Source organism: Rhagoletis pomonella, unplaced genomic scaffold (genome assembly GCF_013731165.1).
Source record: "Rhagoletis pomonella isolate Grant_MI unplaced genomic scaffold, Rhpom_1.0 Rhpom_scaffold_00005, whole genome shotgun sequence".
In the NCBI taxonomy this organism is placed as follows: domain Eukaryota; kingdom Metazoa; phylum Arthropoda; class Insecta; order Diptera; family Tephritidae; genus Rhagoletis; species Rhagoletis pomonella.
Genome location: NW_023458559.1, coordinates 29,279,690 through 29,286,792, shown reverse-complemented (window position 1 = coordinate 29,286,792; position 7,103 = coordinate 29,279,690). Strand labels below are relative to the sequence as shown.

The following is a 7,103-nucleotide window of genomic DNA, read 5'->3' as shown; positions in this document are numbered from 1 at the left end:
TGTTTCCCTATACTTATTTTCTTTTTATATTTTTGATATTCCTACTTCTTTACCATTCTCATTCACTTTTCTTCATCTTTCATAGGCATTTTTAATATTTTCATTTTATATTTGTACAATACCGTAATGAAATTGCTTCAAACATTCCTACCATTTTACAAAAATTGTCCCAACATCTTACAACTATAATCAAATACTTTTTGTTTTTGAGACAAGAATACCCAGTCCTTGCCATCGAAGTATTCTACAACTACAAGCAGCCAAGACTCACTTTGAAAATTTGTCTGCATTTTTATGCGAAACTTTAGACTTTCTGTTGCACTGTTTATACATATATAAAAATTATCCGGCGCGTTTTGTAAAAATTATTTAGTTCAAATTTAAGATGAAAAAATTTGAAAAAGCTTGCCTCACAACTTTCTTTAAAGACAATAAAATTATATGCCATGGCCTCAATCATCGTTTATAGATCTCTTGCTTTGTAAACACAATTTTCTAACACCTTACCAGATGTACGTACTTGTTTGAAATATTTTAAAAACAAGAATTCACCGGTCGTACGACCTTTTTCCTTCGCACAAGCATCCGGGACTCAATTTAAGGGTTTTATGAGTTTTTGTGCGCTAACTTTGACTTCTGTTGCACTTTTTATAAGAAAACTTTTCTTTTCTTTTATTTTCTTTTCTTTTCTTTTCTTTTCTTTTCTTTTCTTTTCTTTTCTTTTCTTTTCTTTTCTTTTCTTTTCTTTTCTTTTCTTTTCTTTTCTTTTCTTTTCTTTTCTTTTCTTTACTTTTCTTTTCTTTTCTTTTCTTTTCTTTTCTTTTCTTTTCTTTGAAAGAAATCAGGAAAGCTCAGAGTCCACTTAAATAATTCCATGAACCGACACTATTCCTGTGTGGAGACGTTTTATTTTCTGTCCTAAAATGAGATCTGATTCTTCGACGACAGAAGCCGTTTTATAAACTTTTCCTTGGTATAATTAGACATAAATAATATGTTTTTACTAATCTAGAGAAGCTTAAAATATTTCAGTTATTTCATTTGCTTTCAATTTATTTACTTTCATTACACAGTGCACAGTAATAATAAGGGTACTCATTTAAAAGCGCAAAGCTCTCGCAAACTGTGCAATTTAAAACCCTCGCAAATGAAATGTTAAAATTTGTATGGAAAGCTGTTTGCACAAAAAAGGCAAGTTTGCGTGGAGACTTTGTCGTGCAAATTTGCGCAGTGTGTTTCATGAGGACAATGCGCGAATCGATGAGTACCCTTAATATTTCTTGGAAATTCCTCACTTGTAAGTTATTCGGAAAATGCCAGAATTACAACACATGACGCACTTAATTTACTTGTAATCCAAAATATACAAATACAAATGCTACACATGCTTACAAAGATATATTTGCTAACGCAAAGTAAATTGTACAATGAGACTGCATCAGTGTGTACAGCAGAGGTTCACAAACTTATTTTCCTCGTAGACGCCTTTCAAAACTTTACTGGTTTCGGTGGACCCCCTGCTGCTACATTTCTAACATATTCCCAAAGCTCGTCAAAAAATGTGACGATTAGATCTAACGATGTAAATTTGCATCGCGGGTGAGTTCCAAGCCAAATTCGGAGCGGCAAAAATAAAAATAAAATAATTTCGTGTTCTGTTACACACTTGCAAGTGTAATAGGGCTCGTTGGAGTTGTCACGTGAAGTGACCAGTCAGCAATCAAACAACATGTCTGAAGTCTCGTCAGCTCAGTGAGGGCAAAAAACTAGATAGACCTTCTCAGATTAAAGGCAACATGAATTTTGGTTTCGATGGCCAACGTGGGGAGTGCTATAACTGACAATGTCTGGTCTAAGCCAACTGGCCAAATGGTCAGATATCTTATTACCAGGTACTCCAGAGTTATGCTTACCAACAACTATTTTGGAAGTACTTATATAGAGGGCTGGCCAATGTCTTGCAGCTTGGCTTGAATGTCACTGCAGACACGTAACCTCCTTCCCCTCCTCCTATTTTCCAACACGTAGTCTCAATTTTCTCAGCCTGGAAGACCGAGGCATATTCTCTCAAGAGAAAAGTGAAGCTATCCCCATTAACTTCGAAAAAGACCCCAGATCCTGGCCCAGAGTTAATTTTGGAGCCATCAATGAAAATGCGAGTCGTCAAGAGCACTATATGTGCACCACTAAAAAAAGTTAGGTAATTAAAGAGGCTATGAAGCCTTGTGGACCACCATATTTTTTCAGGTCAACGTAGGCCCCCGTCGGGTCTGCCAGGTGGACCCTTGGGAATCACTGGCGTACAGTAAAGTTAATAGCAATATTACATATTTAATGCAAGTGAATTGTTCAAATGCTTATAGGTACTATTACCTGGCTACATATTTACTCGTATACCAGTAAGTATATCTGTGCATTGAATGCCAAGTAATTGTAATTTGGTAGCAAATAATATAACGAAATTGGTATTGGCCACACTTTGTATTGTTGATGATGTTTGAAGTGGAAGTGGGTTGATAAGGTATATATATGTACATATGAAAGCATATTTATATGTACACAAGCACGCGTACTTGTACGGCCGATAGAGGGAATATTTGAATAGTAACGATTGTAGTGTTGCATGTGTGTACATGTTTGCTAGATTTTGGTATGTCCTTTATAATAATGACAGGATATTTGCAGCAATCATGTTTAATATATATAAATTGCTGGGCATACATGTACATATGTACATATATAAATGCACACTACATTGTGTATATTCATAAACGTATCTTTGAGTGAGTTGCTTTTTGAGTGTATTTTGTAAGCCAAGGACCTTATTGCTGTTAAATACAAGGATATACTACATTGGTTAAGTGTTAGTCCATAGCCAATATTTGTTGAACGATTGCTTCGGTTGTGTAAGTGAGCCGAAATTTGGTGTGATAGATTCACAGCAACATGCACACAGGCACATATCTATACACTTAAGTTGAGCTAAATACAAATGCTTTGGTCTAAGTTTACTTTACGCTGCTAAATGGAGTTTGGGCAGGCAAATTTGTAGCTGCTCTTATATTAGAGTATGTACATACATACATATACGTTTAAGATAGTAAGTAGGTAGGTATTGACAGTTTCATAGAGGCATACATTTACTAAACTGAGCGCTTATGGCTTACAAAATAATTAAAACATTGTGGTTTACAATTTAATTAATATGCAAAAAGGACAAACGAGTTGGACGGCAATGTAAAGGCAATATGTAACTTAAAAGACCTTAAAACTGTTCAGTTAATTGTTATGCTTGGAATTTTCAGCGCACACACAGCGTATTACAAACATACACAGCTATAACAACAAATAAAATTACAAAATCTTATTACTGTGCGCCTATGCCGTTGGCAATAAAGCGCAAATTCTTGTCAACATACAAGCAAAAAGAAGAAAGCACCAACAATAATGCGTGTGACACTAAAAAGGTCTTACAAATTTAGGAAATATTTGCCATACACATAAAAGTGTCTTGTTAGTATAAGCTATTACATACTTATTTAGTTATGTTCATACACATATTCTTACACTCACGTATGAATTTGTGTTTAACTACTAACATTTGTCCTTTTGTTTTGTGTTCCTGCATTTGAACAAAATTCATAGAAATTGTTATGTGCAGAAGACACTTTATCACATCATTTAATATTATTGTTATTTCGTTAAATGATTTATGAAAATTGGAAATTACATGAATTATTCTAGGATACATAGGCATTTCATTTGATAAAATCAATAAAATTAGCAATTTATAATTGTTTGACAGAGTCATGGCATAAAGCAAAGACAAGAGGTGATGGGAGTATATGTAGAGTGGAGCAATCTGGAAACGTATTTATGTTTGTTGGTTATTCACAATAAATAAAGGACATTAAGTAGCATTATTCGTTATTGGCCTGAGGAGGCTGTGTCACAGAACTTTAACTCTTTGACGACCAGAGAATACTGGCATCGGTGTAAGACAACGCAACGAAGAGAAAATACTACGAATTTGAAAGTAAGCTTTTTTTTTTTTGAAATTTTGAACTTTTGGTTATATAGAAATTGTATATGTGTAGTTTTGTTTTGTGGCTGCAGTGGTTGAGGGGTTCGATCCCTGGTCCGGGAAAAAAAGTTTTTTTCTAACAGCGATTGCTCCTCGGCAGGCAAGGGCAAACCTTCCAGTTTATTCCTGCTTCTAAACTGTAAAACTGTAGGTCCCTCCATTTGTGTAAAAACGTAAAGACGCACAGCACAATTTGGAGGAGAAGCTAGGCCAAACATAGAGAAAAAGTGTAAGCGGAAAAATCACATTATTATTATTGTATATTTTTTTTTGAGTATATAAAACCTGGACATAAATTTTTCGTCACTGACAAGCGGGAAATAAATTTATGGTCAATAAAAAATTGGACGTAGATTTTTGGTAGTTTAAAATTTCGACATAAATTTTTGCTTATTAAAAATTGGATATTAACTTGCAGTCATTAAAAAATCAGTCAGCTAAAAATTTTAATCCCTGTAGGTACAGCAATAATTATAGTTGCTGAAGTAAAATATGCTCGTGTATCAACATCTATTCCTACTGTAAATATATGATGTGCTCATACAATAAAACCAAGAAGGCCAATTGCTATTATTGCATAAATTATTCCTAATGAACCAAAAGTTTCCTTTTTTCCAGATTCTTGACTAATAATGTGAGAAATTATTCCAAATCCAGGTAAAATTAAAATATAAACTTCTGGGTGTCCAAAAAATCAAAATAAGTGCTGGTATAAGATTGGGTCTCCTCCACCGGCTGGGTCAAAGAATGAAGTATTTAAATTTCGATCTGTTAAAAGTATTGTAATAGCTCCTGCTAATACTGGTAAAGATAGTAGTAATAATAATGCGGTTAATACAACTGCTCATACAAATAAGGGCATTCGATCAAATGTAATTCCAACTGATCGTATATTAATTACTGTTGTAATAAAATTAACTGCTCCTAGAATAGAAGAAACCCCTGCTAAGTGTAGAGAAAAAATAGCTAAGTCAACAGATGCTCCTCCATGGGCAATAACAGATGAAAGAGGAGGGTAAACTGTTCAACCTGTTCCAGCCCCATTTTCTACTATACTACTAACTAGTAGTAGTGTAAGAGAAGGGGGTAATAACCAAAAACTTATATTGTTTATTCGAGGAAATGCTATATCTGGTGCTCCTAATATTAAAGGTACTAATCAATTTCCAAACCCACCAATTATAATAGGTATTACTATGAAAAAAATTATAACAAAAGCATGTGCTGTTACAATTACATTATAAATTTGATCATCACCAATTAAAGCTCCTGGGTGCCCTAATTCAGCTCGAATTAGAATTCTAAGAGAGGTTCCTACTATTCCGGCTCAAGCTCCAAAGATAAAATATAAAGTTCCAATATCTTTATGATTTGTTGAAAATAGTCATTGTCGCGATTAAATGGCTGAATTTAGGCGATAGACTGTAAATCTATTTATAAGAATTAATTCTTTTTAATCAATTAGGCTTTATAGTCATAATAATGATATTAGACTGCAATTCTAAAGGAGTAAAATAATTACTAAGGCTTAAAAGATTTAACTTATATTTATAACTTTGAAGGTTATTAGTTTTTTTAACTTAAAACCTTTTTATAAATATTTATAGCTAAATTTATTTGTAATTAAAAAATAAAATAAATTAAAGAAATTAAAATTAATCTGAACGTTGAAATAAAAGAAAAAAATAGTATGCATTTAAATGAAAAATTATTTATTTGTATATTATTAATTCAATTATTTTCAGAATAATTTAATATAAATGCGGCAAAACATAACCGTAAGTAAAAAAATAATGTAATTAAAGTTATTACAGTTATAATTGTTATTAAAATATATTGATTATTAACAATAAATAATTGAATAACTAATCATTTTGGTAAAAATCCAATAAATGGTGGAAGACCACCTAAAGACAATAAATTAAAGAATAAACAAAATTTTAAAATTTTTGAATTGAAAAATGAATTAAAAACTTGATTAATATAATATATCTTAAAATTATTAAATATAAAAATTAATCTAAAAGATAAAAATGAATATATAGAAAAATAAATTAATCAAGTTGATTCTCTGGCTTGTATAGCAGTTAATATTCAACCTAAATGATTAATTGAAGAGAAAGCTATTAATTTACGAAGAGAAGTTTGATTTAATCCTCCTAATGAACCTATTACTGTTGAAAGAATAATTACTAAATAAATAAAATTTCTTCAATTAGTATAAGAAATTAATACAAGAGGAGCAATTTTCTGTCATGTTATTAAAATTAGAGCATTTATTCATGATAAACCTTCTATTACATTTGGAAATCAAAAATGGAATGGTGCTGCTCCGCTTTTTAATAATAAAGATGAATAAATAATTAAATTACTAAATATTAGATTATTTTGAATTGTTGGAAAATTATTTATATATATCAGAATAATAGCAAACAATAATACAGCAGAGGCAATTGCTTGTGTTAAAAAATACTTAAGAGAGGCTTCTGTTGATATTAAATTATTATCTCTTATTAGGGGGATAAAAGATAATAAATTAATTTCTAAACCTATTCAAGCACCTAACCAAGAATTAGACGAGACGGTAATTATTGTTCCTACTATTAAAATAAAAAAAAATATAATTTTAGCAGTATTATTAAAAATTAAAAAGAAAAGGACTGTAAACCTTTATAAATGGGGTATGAACCCAGTAGCTTAATTAGCTTATCTTTTTATATTTTAGTGTATGATGCACAAAAGTTTTTGATACTTTTAGAAATAGTTTAATTCTATTAAATATAAATTTGTAATGAATGTAATATTATTACATTATTTACCCTATCAAGGTAACCCTTTTCGTCAGGCAATTCATTGAAAGAAAATAACTTATTTCATTTAAAAAAGATAATTTTCCATGTTTTTTTTTTTGATATTTAATATAAATTTTAATGTTATAAATATAATTTTGTATTTTATATTATAATAATATATATAATATAATATAGTGTATAAAAAGAAGTAATTTTTGTAATAAAAT

At 30.7% G+C, this 7,103-nt stretch overlaps 2 pseudogenes; both read right to left on the bottom strand.

The window, feature by feature from the left end:
- Positions 1-4,517: 4,517 nt before the first annotated feature.
- On the bottom strand, positions 4,518-5,477 carry LOC118740057 (annotated as a pseudogene).
- The window catches only part of LOC118740056, a 10,359-nt pseudogene continuing 8,427 nt past the window's right edge, over positions 5,172-7,103 (bottom strand).